The following is a 15,750-nucleotide window of genomic DNA, read 5'->3' as shown; positions in this document are numbered from 1 at the left end:
TCATTGCATGGTCAAAATAGTTGTGAGCGAGGACACGGGCATTATCATATTTTTAATCAGACTTCAACACCTGTGACACTTTCCATCACGCCGAGAGGAAGGTGCCACCTATGAATATATGTTTGGATAGAAAATTAAGTTCATAGGTCACTGGCGTCTGTGGGCTAACGGGGCAGGGAAATGGGCTTGTTTATTTTTAAGCCAAGTCTGATTTCATTAAAACGGAAGAAAGGTCAGGATGACAAGAAGAGCGGATTTCGGCGGTGAAAGCAGACCACACGGCACAGAATGAGCCACTGGGGTGTCTGGCTGGTACTAGTTTGCAGCTAATTCTCTGAAAGAAGATTGTTCATCGATAAAGTGAAGAAAAATTGCAGAGGGATCAGGAGCAGATATTTCAGTGTTCATTAAAATGGAAAAAAAAAAAACCCAAAATATCGACCATGCATCTTTTTGAAACGATGATTATTAAGCCTGCACAATGTGCAAACATCATTTGTAATCAAAACATTAGCTGGTCTCAGAGTCACAGGGTTTACCCAAGGAAATGTATGTACCTTATGGCTTTAGCAGGAGGTAAGTAAGATAAATAAATAAAAGGGAAGAAAGGATCCCATACCGGAGAATTGCCTTCGGGGGAGTCGAAGTGTGGAGAGGACAATGGGGTCAAAGGAACTTGATTTGTATCTTGTGTCCTGTGGGACAAGAGAATACACCAGTCAAATCCAAGTTACCTGGCCTTTGGCTACCTCTTTGCTCCTGAACAATAAACTGGAATACTACAAGATATCCATCCCAGAGGTGGCCAAAAGGAACGGATTGAAGCACTGTGTGTGGATGAGACAAAAGAATGAGGACAGTATGACGACAAGAGAACTACAAGCCCCCAGGGCCATCTGTACAAACCTTAAACATATTTCTTGTTAAACGCACGACATATTGTCTTTTTTAAACACTCAAACAGGAGCTAGTAATTGGTTAAACAACAATTGCTTCTGATGACGCTCAGCGGTATTTAGGAAGTTAGTCAAAGTTGGTAGACGGTAACGCGAACCAAAGCCCGTTTAAAATGATAGTCGGACCGGCCTATAGGCAATTATTATGTTGTCACTATTTGGTTACTATTACAAAAAGGTGGATAGACGGATGGAAGGGTACCCCGGGTTGAAGATGGAAGGCAATAAACGGACCTGGAAACGTTATTGAAATTACCAGCTCTTGTGACTAATGTAAAATGGCTTTTAAGCAAAAGTTAGGCAGAGACAGTTCTTTGCATTTGTTGATTATGTTCCCATATTTCAAAAGGGCATTTTGTCAGCACTGCAAAGTATTGTAAATCGTACAGGTTTCTGTTTTATTGTGTTATTATTTTTTTCACAATTGAAAAGCATTCTCAGGTGTTCTTTAACATGCTTTTCCAAAAATCAAGAATTATAGCACACTGTTGTGTGGCCAATGCACAGTACAACTTTCAGTGCTATGGTAGCTTCATCACAATGCTCAGAAAACCAAATTGTCGATGAGTGTAGCTGATCCATGCATGTGGCGCCTGCAGTGGACTCTTTGCCAAACACAATAATTGGTTAATTTTTACTTTGGATGATGAGGGAACATCATCCGCAACACACAACATTTAAATATAATTAAAAGCTGTGTATTATGTATTGAGTATCGTTATTAGATGAAATATAGAAGGATTTTGTGCAAAACGTAAGGCACTTTTATAGAAACTGCAAATATCAAATACTCTATTTAGGAATAAAATCTCGCCTAGATTTTTAATGGACATTTGGGCCTGTATTTTAACGTTATACTAAAATGGTAATACTTGGAGGGCCCAGTATTTTTTTAATGATTTGCTGTAAAAAGTATAGATAGAATAGAAAGGTAGATCCTGTATGCTAGATAGAAGCCCTATCCCACTGAGGGGCGAACATTTGCGACCGTTTGCTGAGGTAGCAAATATTGCGTTCTCGTCAGGGTTCGTTCAAGCTTGCAAACGTTGCCAAATGGTAACCAGACTTCCGTCAAACGTCTGAATGGACTTTTCTTGTCACAAGAGAATTTTGAGCATGTTTGAAATTTCTTTGCGACAAGATAAAACTAAAAAATTGTTGGTAAACGTCTGGTGAACGTTTGGTAGCATTTGCAGCCATAAATGAACCCTAACTTGAACGTGCAGTTTGCTGTCTTCGCCAACAGTCACAAATGTTCTCCCCTCAGTGGGAGAGGGGCTATTGAAAGATACCTAGCTGGCTAGTTAGATGGCTAGCTAAGATAAGAGCCTTTTTGCTTTAACATGCTAAAATTAACTTCTAGGGTTGTGTCTTTGCAGAATATTTTTTTCTATGCTAAATTATTTATTTTAATTAAAAAAAAACAACATTCTATCTATCAATTTGTATTTGACTTTGTACTGCACTGTTTTATCAAATATCCTCAAGTAGTCAAATGTGATCATGTATTTTAATTGTGGCACGTTAAATTGAGTTTCTGTACATTTAATTCAGCTCTAATTTTGTCTGTATCGGAAACATTTATCAACATTCTACTTGGTCATCCATTTTTTTTGGTACTCTGTGTCATGACATACTGTATATTTTTGCAGCTCAACTGAATTCTTTAGACAGTCTTCGTCTCCATTTCTTTTCCTCGACTTTTCCTCGACTCACTTCACAGGAGAATACCATGAGCGCTTTTGTATTTTTCTGCATGGGTTTATTCAAAAGTAAATTACTAGGGCAGTAACCAACGCCGGACTCACCTATTTGTGTGTTTAATTGGCCATGTTGTCGCTCGAGTTAATTGGTTCTCCGAGTCCAGGTAGTTACTAAATGTTTGGCAGCATTAGAACCTCAGCACTTTTCCATTAATGGCGCGTGAAATGAAATGTTTGATACTGCAAATAAAATCAGTGATATTCAAGGATGTTATGGTTGGTAATGTGTTGAAACTGCCATTTAATGGGTGCCGGAAGATTGGGGTAGTGTCAGCCGGAACCGCCTGGGCCCTCTCCTGACATTCCTAGTTGCCTCTCCATTCCCTTAACGACTGTCGACACTGATTACACAGACCCCCCGAAAGCTTAGAGCTGGGGAAACGGTCTCTATTAGCAGTCCAATTAGAGGCATTAGCATTTTCAACTTCATTTTGATGCAGTGATTATGCAGCACAAAATATAAAGCTCATATGGAGGTAAATCAGACAGTGAGAGGAAAAGCACTGGATACAGCATGTTGAGGGAATGGAGGTAAAACTTTGTAACAATGTACTTTAAGTGTGTTTGTAAAAAAAAAAAAAAAAAAAAAACAGGATGGCAATGCCATATTTATCCTTTTTTCTTTTCGTTAAATCATTCGCTTTTTTTTCGGGGGGGCGAGGGGGGGGGTAGTACCCGTCTATAAGCCGGTCCGCCTCTAATTTTAAACAGCCTTCGGTCGGCGAGTCCAACTAAACTTTAACTAGCACCTGACCCCCACCCCACACACACACATATAGATATATTTATATATAGGGTTAGTCGCTTGTGGTTCCAGATGAAAGAAAGTTTCAGGTGTTTTATGTGATACAAGCAATTCAAGGTGCCACTTAGTGGGCACTTACATTGAGCATTAGTACACAAGGGAGCTTAAGGAAGACTTAAGAGAAGGTTGATAGATGTAGTGAAATAAGACACGAGGCCAATTGGTGTTAGAGACAAGGATGCAGAAGACAGGCTTTGATGGAGAAGGATAGTGTGCTGTGGTGACAAGCAGAAAGAAAAAGAAGAACGTTGACGTCACGATGACTTAAACCCAAGTTGGGCACACACTGATGATGTATTTCTGACACCCGTAAAACTGCATGAATCGTACAGCGGAAACCAGGTTTAAAAAAATGTTTATTTAGTGATGTGATACCCGAACTATGGTGCTGCAAGAGATCATCTGGTGTACCGTGGGAAATCATCCAGTTCCACGTGTTCAAAAATGATTTATTCATTACATATAACTATATCAGTGTTTATCTATCTATGCGAGTGATGTATAGTGATAGGCAGAACAATGAAATGCTCTTACATTGGATGGCAGAAGATACAATAAACCTGTGTATACACTTATTGTGATTCATACAACAGAGTAAGTTATGGCTTCCTGCAAGTATATCAGCTTTATGTTCAGTTAAACAGGCACAGATTTTACACTGAGCAAGTCATTTTGTGACAAAATTGAGATGTCATTATTTTAGTATTTGCACTTTGTGTAATTTTTGTTGGTGCTGTTTCAAATTGGTTGCCTTGGCTCAGTAAAGGTTGGGGAACACTCGCTTACAGTATGATATTCCAAGAGCTTGACATTTATCAATTCTATGAATAGAAAATGGATAAAAGAAAAAAATAATTTTATGATGTACAAATTGCTCAAAGGAAACATATATGTAACATTGCACTGCACATTTTTCTTCCCCACACTAGAACTCCATTTGGAGGACTTATGCAAGCAATCAATAGCATATTGATATGTCGTCAAGATGAATTTAAACCTGACTATTAATTGCAGCTGGAGATTGCTTCCGATTAAGAGTCGTTGCGATTCCCACGATGACGCTGACATTGACAAATGGTGTAAACAAAGCGCGACGCCTTGGGTTGACTGACAGCTTTTAATGAGCACAGTAGTGTGACACTATCAGGTGAGCATGGAAATGAGGCCTCAATCTCTCTTCGCAAAAGGTTACGCTCCTGTTTGGTAGGAACACACGTAGGTGGGCCAAACGCTCGCCACATAATTGAAATCCCATTTTTGAAGTGCTAAACGGGCGGTGAGAGGTGACAAATCAGGATCAGATGGTTTTAAATCCAAGTCAGTCATGTTTCACATCAGCACACCAGCAGCGTTTATTCTACCATTACATGTATATAATCTCATTTATAATGGTATTAGGGATTTAACCCACCTGTTACATTCTGGGTCAAATTGCTCCAATATAAAATCAAAACAAAAGGATATGTTAAATTGTTTTTATTTCAATGTGTGTAGGCAACATCCATCCATTATCTATACCGCTTATCCTCACAAGGGTCGCGGGGAGTGCTGGAGCCTATCCCAGCAGTCTTCGAGCCGTAGGCGGGGTACACCCTGAACCGTTTGCCAGCCAATCGCAGGGCATATAGAGACAAACAAATATCCGCACTCACAATCACACATAGGGGCAATTTAGAGTGTCCAATTAACCTACCAAGCATGTTTTTGGAATGTGGGAGGAAACCGGAGTACCCGGAGAAAACCCACGCAGGCACGGGGTGAGCATGCAAACTCCACACAGGGAGGCCGGAGCCGGGATCGAACCCACGACTTCTGAACTGTGAGGTGGACGTGCTAACCGGTTGACCATGTAGTCAACATATGCAATGAAAATGATTAAGTTGACATACTTGCAAGTTGAGTTAAACAAAACAATATTTCCTTTTTTTTCTTCACATTTTGGTAATTAAACATGACCTGGGTCAAAGTGGACCAAGTACATTATTGCTTTTGTCTTTCTTAGTTACGTACTCTAGCTAGCTACGTACCTACCTTGTTATACGTTGTGGGAAACAACCATCAAGTTGATTATTATTACATGTCACTCATTAAAAATGTGACCATTTGTTAGCAAAAACTTCTAAATGTTATAATGAGTGAACGTGGTTTACAGATTGTGCCAAAAAAATGAATTTCCCCCTTCTTTTTATTTCAAATAGATTATAAAAAGTGCTAAATGCTGTAGGCTATAGTAAATATATATATATATATATATATATATATATATACATATATATATATATATATATGTATGTATATATATATGTATGTATATATATATGTATATATATATGTATATATATGTATATATATGTGTATGTATATGTATATATATGTGTATGTATATATATGTGTATGTATATATATATATATATATATATATATATATATATATATATATATATATATATATATATATATATATATATATATATATATATATATATATATATATATATATATATGTATGCATATATATGTATGCATATATGTATATATATTATTAAGTCAATGATTTAAACATCCGGCTTAAAATATCTATCACTTCCCATACTGTACGTGAGGTGGGGGTCACTAGGAAATTAACAAGATGTGCAACTTGTGTATAATCTGTATGAACACGCGGCTGTTGTTTGCGATAAATATTCAGTTGCTGATGAGTGGAAGAGATAAGCGACATGTCTCTGGGGAGGTTATCGGGGAGGCTGCCACATTTGGATATATTTTATCAGAGTTTATCTGCCGTTTATCTGCCCGCCACGTGGCAAAGCGCAGAAATCAAAACAAGAGCAAGATTTGGAATCAGAATGAGCTACTTAGGTAAATCGATAAATCTCTCAATGTAACCTTTTGTGTTGATGGACAATTATGCAGCATTTAAAGTGCTTTTAAATGTTAACCGAGCCATTTTTATATATATGTCTTAAAAGTCTCTGTTCACCTCACCCAAATGCTTTCTCTTTTTTATTAAGGAAATGTCAATTATCCTTACGGTCTCGGATCATTAACATCAATGTATGACATTATATAGCAATACAATGCACAGGAGGGACTGAAAGGTTGAACGCTTAAGAATATCAGATTAGCCGTAATATATTGAATAAATCCCATCTGTGCAGCCTTGCTGATTTGTTTTGATGGAAAACGCACTTTACGCCGGCTGCGTTTCCACCGGTAAATAAGTGAATGACACAAATTGTATTCCCTTTCACCTACACGTGAGGGGAGCCAATCAAATCGCAGCATACTCGCCGCTCATGTTATACCTTTTTGCCAATTTGGGCCACCGAAGGTGGGACCTCTTTTGAAAGAGTGGCTTTTAGATTAATCATATTATCCGTAGGTTGGGAAACAAGAGTGCTTCTTGACCTCCTCTTCCATAAGGATCCATTATCTTAAACTATCGCAGTAATCCTGGCTTTGGGAGGGGGCTGGCGGGGGAAGCCAAGGAAGCAAGAATCAAGCCTAATAGATAGCAAATAAGATTAATCTATGATCTAAGTGCCGATTACACTTGGACCTGCCCTTGAACACTCAGGTGCAACCTTGGGATCTGCATCCGCTCTTAGACGCCAATTGGATTGGATAGTCCCTTAAGGGTCCCGTGTGGCCGAGGCACATTAGGCCAGGACCTTACCCCCCATACCCAAGCCCCCTCCTCGGAGTTGAAAGGTCAAGCAGCTCAAAGTTGACCAGAGCCAAGGTGTTAAATGTGATAGCTAATGGTGGCTCGTGACAAAACCAATGGAAAAAACATTCACGAGCTGTCTCCACACATTCTTCTAATATGATTTAGTGCTTCATTAAGCACATTTGAATTTTCTATTATGCATTTATTCACATCAAGTTGAGCATTTAACCTTACAGTATGTTATGTTTCGGGTGAAACTGATCCGTTAGAAAATTTAAAAATTGACAAATCTTTTTAAAATGCAAAATGGTCATAATAATTACCTATAAAAAAATCTAAAAATGTTTTAGGATGACCTTGTAATTTTCTTTTTTTTATTTCATTGATTTTTTTAAATTAATTTTGAATTGACATGGTATATTAAATATATTGACCTGGCTGAGAGACAAGAGACTCAAAAGGGTGGCCAGTAATGTTAAATTTATACACTTTATTTATTTCATTTATCAGAAATTATACACTGTTGAAATCTTCCCGTCACACATTCACTACTAATTGAACTCCAATTTAACACATAGACACAAATTATGAACGTGTGCTTCATTAGCTTATTAGAAAATAATGCAATATCATATTCCGTAATAAATAAATAGAACAAGTATAAAATGTTCTGTAAAATTAATTGACTTTATGTTTTTTCAATCAATATAAAAACATTATTGGTTTAATATTTTTTGGATGGTTCAACACACAGTGGATGAAGTTGACCCATGAACATTTTTGGGCTACCAAAACAACACAACAGTAGGGTAAGGCATGCTGGTAGACATTTTGGGAAAATGAACCGCATTCACAAATCTCCTTTCAACTCCAATTAAGCACACAACATTGTAATAATTGTTTTGTGATGGACTTCACATGTTGAAGATATGCAGATCAATACGCAAGACTTTGCCTCTCCTAGCTTAAGACATACTCGGACACGGGGATCGATCCACGCCTCGCCTTGGTTTGACTCCGAAGCTGACTATTTGATTAATTTGCTGGGGCTGGCCCGGTGCGAAGAGCGAGCCGGGCGTACAACAGCTGATAGTTTCATGCCATTAGGACGGCCGGGCTAATGAAATTTCATTTAATTTGTCAGGAAGAGAGTGCTAATGTTAAAAAGCTTTTGGGTAATAAAAAAAAAAAGAAGAAGTAGTGAGGAGAGATGTGAAGGAAAGCCTTAAGTAATTACTGGCCGTTTCTGGGGTTCCCGTGATGGAATATTTACATTACTGTCATGGAGGTCCCTAAGAGTAATTAAATTAGCGTGGGGGTAAGCTCTTTATTCCCACATTTTTCTGAGAGAAAAGCCTAATATGTGAACAAAGCCACTTTTCCCTGTGGTGGAATTGCCTTGAAGACTTAGGATCATATAGCATATTAACCCTACTGTTACGTTTCGGGTCTAACTGACCCATTAGAAAATCGCGTCACAAAATAGAATTGAATTTATTCCGTTCTTGATTTTGTTCATTTCTTTGAAAAGGTGGAAAAGGTCATATTTGGCCATTTGGAACCATAAAACAAAGGCAATTACATATTGTGTATTCACCCAAACAATTTACAAAAGTCTGCTAGCTTAATGCTAACACATGATACAAAACGCTGTCGACGGGCTAATGAAACTAGTATGGATGTCGCCCAATCATAACCCTTTAAACAACAGCTATTTGAATATAACCAGCGCATCAAAACACGTAGTCAATATAACAATACGTGAAAAAGTGACAAATTATTTTGCAGCTTACTGAGTCACTTAAATGTGAACCATTTTCCTGTATTATGCAGTGAATTATTTTATTCTTGTTATATTCTCAATAATTACACATGTAACGAGTTACATTGAACAAAGGTGGTGCATCAAGCCTTTTAGCCTTGTATGCATCATTCTGATTAAACTGAATTAGCAGGTAACGGCCCCTCTGTTTAAAATCAAGATTAAAGCCTTGTCATCGCCGCACGAGTGACAATGGCAGAAGTTAAGGGAATGAATGGCACCATGGAATAATGACCGATTGCTTTTATAGCGGGGAGAGAGGGTTAAGCGTAATGCTATTACAGTTTATTTTCCAAGGGTACAGGCCTCATAATGGTGTTAAAAAAGGTCTTAAGAACAAAATAATCATAAATCGGGCGGGCGGCGTGTTGCATGTGACATATCTATCAGGCCACATCGGCATCCTTTCTCACTCCATTCCAGCCTCACCAAGACAGATGTGCCAGAGGTGCCACAGAGAATGTATCTGACCGCCGGCTTCCTCTAATGAATAACTTCCACTTGAGCTCCTGCAATGTAAGCAGAAAGACTGCCTACCATGAATCTGAGCCGACAGCCGACATAATATAAAGGCGACAACACTTGTATGACTTCCATTTTCTTTGCTTTCTATTGATTTTCAGTTAATAACGCAGGGAAATACTAAATGGTCGCGCTGAGCACCTAATAAATCCTGTCTGAGCTTTTTTTATTGAGGCGAATTTAATAAAAGCAGCGGGCAGTGCTTGGGGATTTGTCTGTGTGAGTGCAGACAGAAAAAAAAAATATTGCGACGAGTAAGAAAGAGTAAATCCACCGCAAATACCACAACCAAAAATATGTGGGCTTTTTCTTCTTTTTCTTTCTTTCGCCTGATTCAATGACCAACTCATGAGCAAGCTTTACAGGCGCCTGGTAATGACCCTGCTCATTCAAATCAGGTGTGATGGAGGAGAGAAACATGTAAAACAGGCTCGATATGGGCTCTTGAGGACTGGACTAGCCCTGTGCTATTGACTGGATACTCTATATACAGGCATACCACATCATAAAATAGATCATAGGAAAGTAGTCATTGGTATTTTATGGGTTACCAGGTGGCAACATTCACATGAGCATCCTTGTTGCATTAAAAAAGAGAACAAATCTAATAGTTTTTATTTATTTTTAAGGGTGATGATGTCAAATGAGTTTTTATATATATATATATATATATATATATATATATAATATACACACACACATCAGAATACAACAGGTCCTTGGTTTTCTTTGAGGCAAACGGATGTTTCGATTATGAATGGTGTGCAATAAACTAGTTTATACAGCAACATAAAGAAACGCAGCCCAAGAAGGCACGCTCAGTTACCACCCGACTTTTCATCCAAATATTTATTGTAGAGTGTGTTTGTGAATTTACTGGAGTAAGCAGCCATTAGCGGCAGGCTCCACCTTTACCATGGACATGAAAAATATTGTTCATGCAGAATCCTACAGGCGGTGACTATTTTTGTGTAATGTATTCAGATTAATGGCTTTCACAACTCCTTAATGTAATAATTCAAAATTATGGTATGAGAATTATTGTTTGGAGTCACAATTAGATCTTCCCACTACTCCTTGAGAGTCGACCATCTCAAAGTCTTATGTCACAAATTAGTCTGCTAAATGGCTCTTTGTTTTTTTGCCCATTTTGCCATTTTGACCAACTATGGAACGTTGTTTGTTTTTTGTATGCTCCCTATTGTGACCACACTTAAGATTGTTCATGTAAAGGCTATGTATGCCATTAACAGCATCATTAATAACCATCTAATGAAAGGACTGAAAAGTTTGTAGATGGAAAACATCTCCCATCTGGGTGACATATGTCAACATATACTGTCTGACCTCCACTGTCATTCCATAAACATCAAAACATATCATTAGTTAAAAATATCATGGATGTAAATGAAAGGCCCATTTAATGCATGTCATTGTAACAATATAAAAACGTTGCCATCCCTACATTCACCCTTAGGTAAGGAAGGAGGTTTATATGAAGCTAAAACACTGGCTTTCATCCATGATGCCAATCACTTCAGGCAGCCGCTCACTGAGCCAAAGGTCCCCAAGCAAGCTAATTATGTACCTTTGAGGTCTAAATGAGCGCGCCAGACCTTCAAAACACGCAACAAGAGCGCAAATAAGATAAGTTGACCATTTTGCAGTTTCACATTTAGCTTCATTATGTGTGCTCATGTCAACGTCAATGACTTGACCGCTTAATAGCCGCCTATTACATTTATGTATGCAGCCCATGTCCTTGTATACAGTCTACAGGATTCTGTAGGCAGACAAGGGAAGATGTGGAAGGTAATCCTTCTATTATAAAAAGGGGAAAACTTTCAAGATTAATTTTGATTTATTGTTTATGTATTTTACTTCATTAAAAAAATACCATGGATGGAGGGAAATTGCCAACAATTAGCCCTAAAGAGCTACTTCAAATCAAAATGTCTGACTTTCTTTATTTTATGCACGGCCTCTTGAGATTTTGTGGGTTTACTTAAAGTAGAAATATCTGCCAAATTTCATATTGCAATGAAAAACTGGCTTTGGAATTTTGTTAAAACAAATCTTGGGCAATGTAAAGAATTAAGGGCAAGTCATCACGTTTTGCAGCCATGTTACACCCAGATAGAATGACAAAACCTCAAATTTAGCATTGTTCATCTGTCTAGTACAAAGCGTATGACACTTGAATTTGAGGAAACAATCGTTTGTAGGAGTTTGCCTTTGATGAATGCCTGGAAAATTGCCCTGGTGACCCTAAAATGGCTGCTGCATACAAAAATGGCAAACATCCTGTCCTAGTTTTGTCATGCTAGACATGCCTACCACATTTAATTTTGGTTCAATGAAACCAAGATAACTTAAAAAAAAAAATCCAGGGGGCGCTACTAAGGCAATTTTTGTGTACACATCGCTGAAAATCGTTACAATATGAACATGTCTGTCAAATTTGCTGAGCATTTGAGTATGGGAAAGTGGACATTTAATTTGCTTTAGAATGACAAGGTGATTACCTACAAGATTCATAATAGGTTATGTTACCATTTTCAGTTTGTATAGCATGAATTCAAATGGTGGAAGATTTACAATAAGTGCTACATTACACAATGCATTATGTACTATTATAGTACACTATAAATAAAATACAAATCACGTTTACTTGTTGTTCGGGAGTTTGTCATTGAACTTCATCCAGTTTGATTTACACCAAAGATAAAGTAGAATTAATGACCGGAATTCAAAAAGGAACACTACTGTAGTCATGAATAAAAACAAATATTTAAGATGATAAAACTGTGAATAGTGCATACTTCAGCTTCTATTCTGAGCAGTGCTTCCATGAAGAGTTCTCAACATTCATTACTATGACGCCACTTTTCAAATTTCCTCGTAGGCCTTTTGTTTGTCTGAGGAAAAAAAAAGCACACCAGGTCAAGCCATTACATCGGCTGCCCTCGCACTGGTTACATTTTCTCACAATTGAAAAGCGAGAGTGAGAGATTAGCAGACAATTGATTCAGGGAGGTGGGGGGAGGGTGGAGCTCAGGTATACACAAATGATAACCTGTGTAGGTCAAGTATCAACATCAGCGACGCTTACAATGATGAAGAAGAAGAAAAAAAAGGAGTATGCTGGCTTTGAATCATTTTACATACACAAGTTCACACACAATGAGTTCTCACACCCAGGGATGCCAAACATGTCATGTAACAATGCAACACAACGCTTTAGTTACAAAATCATCATGTTGTGTTTGAGTACATCATGTTTGATTGTGTTTGAGTGTCACTACACATCTGAAGCAGGATTGAGAGTTTTATTTGTTTGCAAAATTGGTGGAAAGTTGTCAACTTTCAATGGGAAATAACAGGGAATCATGCGAATAAACCAGAAATGTACTAAATTGGAGGTTCATTAACTAGTGAGCTTCAATTTATATACCGTGTTAATAATATTAAATGCAAGTAATGATGAATGTTGAGGCGAGGCTTGACAATTTTGAGGTATTATTATCTTTTTTTTTTTTAATTTTTTTGCGTTTTAAATGGCTTAAATTACTTTTTTGTCGTTGTTGTTGTTGTTGTTGTTGCATTTTTTAATGAGGTGATGCATATTTCTTAATCTTTTAGTCGACAGAAGTGACAAAATGGCTGACCCCTGAGATGGCTAAAAACGGGTGGATTTTGCTGCTTAAGTCATGTTTCAAAAACACAATATTAGAATATATCAGAATGCGTTGTTTCAACTTGTAGGCTTGCATAGAACATATTCTTGAAAAAAGACATGTTTGGGTTGACTTCCCCTTTAAAGCTTGTTGAAGTTACAATTGATTACAAATAAATCCATTGAAATGTCATGTTTTTTGAATGTATTATTTTGCATAGTAGTGTTATATATTTATTCTCATTATTTCCAAAATCCCTCGGCATAATTTACCTGCATAAATAAATTTCATAAATGTACATTTTCCCCTATCGACACAAAATTGGGTGTAAATCATATCAGGGCAGACAAAATGGCCTCAAGAATGAAGACCAATGCCCAAATTGAACATGAAGTTAGACAATTCTGGTTTGAATTGGTGAATTCTAAGACTTGTACTTTGGCTAACTCTGATTAAAGAGAAAAAAAAAATTAGACGCATGTATCCGAGAAAGTTGGGCGACACTAGAATTTGAAGCTTTTTTTGTCCACACAGTAGAATGTTAATGGAAAAGTTTGCTGATTTTGAAGTTTCGCCATACAAAGGGAGATGCAGGAGCCTTTACTGCTTGTAAACTTGAAATATTATTATTATTACGATTATTACTAGTACTACTACTACTACTGATAATAATAATGATTATTATGCATAAATCCATAGTTCATTTCACAGTGTTTCCATATTGTGGAGCTTGAAAAATGACCGACACTCCATCTGCACTCAAGCGGAGTCTGAAGTAATTAAGTAAAGACACTTTAATAATCCACGATACAAACATCAAGCGCATCAGTTTACAGGATGCACAGACATATGGTAATTATCTTTTACGGTGCTAATATAATCTATGGAGGCCCTCCCCTGTCCTCTTGAAGACACACAGTCATTATCATATTGCACAAGAGGAATCATTTGCTTGATTGGACTGAGCTTTTAAAAAACGGGAGAGGTGCGGGTACTCAAATGAGGTTGTTTAATGTCCGACATCATTAACAGTGTGCAGATTGATACCCATGAAAATTCAAAACATGTCCAATAGACACTTGCAACAGCTTTGATACTAGTAGGAGAACCATCCATCCATCTATTTTCTCTTGTGCTTGTCCTGATTAGAATGGCGGTGAACTGCAATCTATCCCATCTGACTCTGAGAAGAAGGTGGACTGGTCGCAAGCCAATCGTAGGGCACATATAGAAAAACAAGCACTTACACTGTCCTGTCCTTTCATCCAAGGAGGTATTGCATAATCCATTTGTTGAATATCTGTGTTTGATTTTATTAGCAACTACTCATTGGCGGAGGTCTGCAGATGCCATTCATTTGAAGAGTTTTAGAACACATACAGGTAGTTATTGTTTAAAATCCTTTACCATTCAGTGATTACAACTAATAGAGAGGGATTTTGGAGTCTGCAAAATATCTGCAGTCCATCACTCACCTACGCTAACACAATGGTAAAGTCATAATTGCATCACCCAATATACATAACCCAATAGACCAGGAATGGTCTATTTCAGTTTTTTTTTCAAACTTTTTTGAGTCAAGGCACATTTATTTCATTGAAAATATCCCGCGGCACACCACCAGCTGAAATTGTTAAAAAGAAATTTTTTAAAAAGCTTATTTTAACAATATAAGTGTTATATTGTTTATATAAGTATTTTTTAACATTGAAGAATGACGTTATACTATAACGTCTTGAATAGGAATTAAATAAACACAAAGAAATTTTTTTTTATAATGTTTCATATTGATACTCAGTGTGAAACATGGGCCTGTTTGGATAAATATGCGTCACTTATTCGCTTGTCTCTAAACAAAGACAATTAGCTACCTGCTGCTGCTACCTACTGGTATGGAAGAGTACTACAATGTAGCAACTACATGATTACGCTGCCAGGCGCTAGACCCCACAGGCACACAAATTAATTTCCCACGGCACACCTGACAATATCACCAGTGTGCCACGGCACAGAGTTTGAAAAATACTGGTCTATTTAAATGCTGAAGGAGGGTGACATTTTTTTTTTTTTCTGTTTTAACTAGTGCTACTGGAGGGTGCACGTAGGACCACACTCACTAACCAGACGTATAACCAAAATGACATTGTAAATATAGACAATATAGGTGCTGGCCTGTAACTGATACTCATTGAAATGTATTGGGGGAAAAATTGCTGTTTTTGCAAAAGCGTATTAAATCTGCAATTACAATTAATATTTAAAATGTTAAACATACAATAAACTGGATCAAAATTCATCGTACACTGCAATTGACGCCCAAAAACTCCCACATATCTTGAAAGAACTGATAAACCGGCAATAAGCATTTTCTTTAACACTCGCCCTCCCAAATATACAAATAGATGATAAAAAAATATGTAAATAAATGGTAAAATAAATAAATATTAAATTAAAAAAAAAAAGTATTTAGCTGGTCCTCTGTAGTACGGAATTAACTGAGGATGCTTTCTCGTGCTGAGTGACCACATTTTCGTA

General features: G+C 37.3%; 1 long non-coding RNA gene across 1 annotated transcript in view; it reads right to left on the bottom strand.

Moving 5' to 3' along the window:
• Positions 1 to 547: 547 nt before the first annotated feature.
• Positions 548 to 15,750, bottom strand: part of LOC147148621 (uncharacterized) — a 148,699-nt gene continuing 133,496 nt past the window's right edge. Inside the window, exon 3 of the long non-coding RNA XR_015086629.1 lies at positions 548 to 695. This is a non-coding gene — a long non-coding RNA (uncharacterized LOC147148621). The remainder of the gene's footprint in view (positions 696 to 15,750) is intronic.

This window comes from Filicampus tigris, chromosome 4, assembly GCF_054856515.1.
Source record: "Filicampus tigris isolate MCC_2025a chromosome 4, RoL_Ftig_1.0, whole genome shotgun sequence".
Lineage (NCBI taxonomy): Eukaryota > Metazoa > Chordata > Actinopteri > Syngnathiformes > Syngnathidae > Filicampus > Filicampus tigris.
The sequence above is the reverse complement of the archived record's forward strand: the minus strand, read 5'-3'. Positions and strand labels throughout refer to the sequence as shown.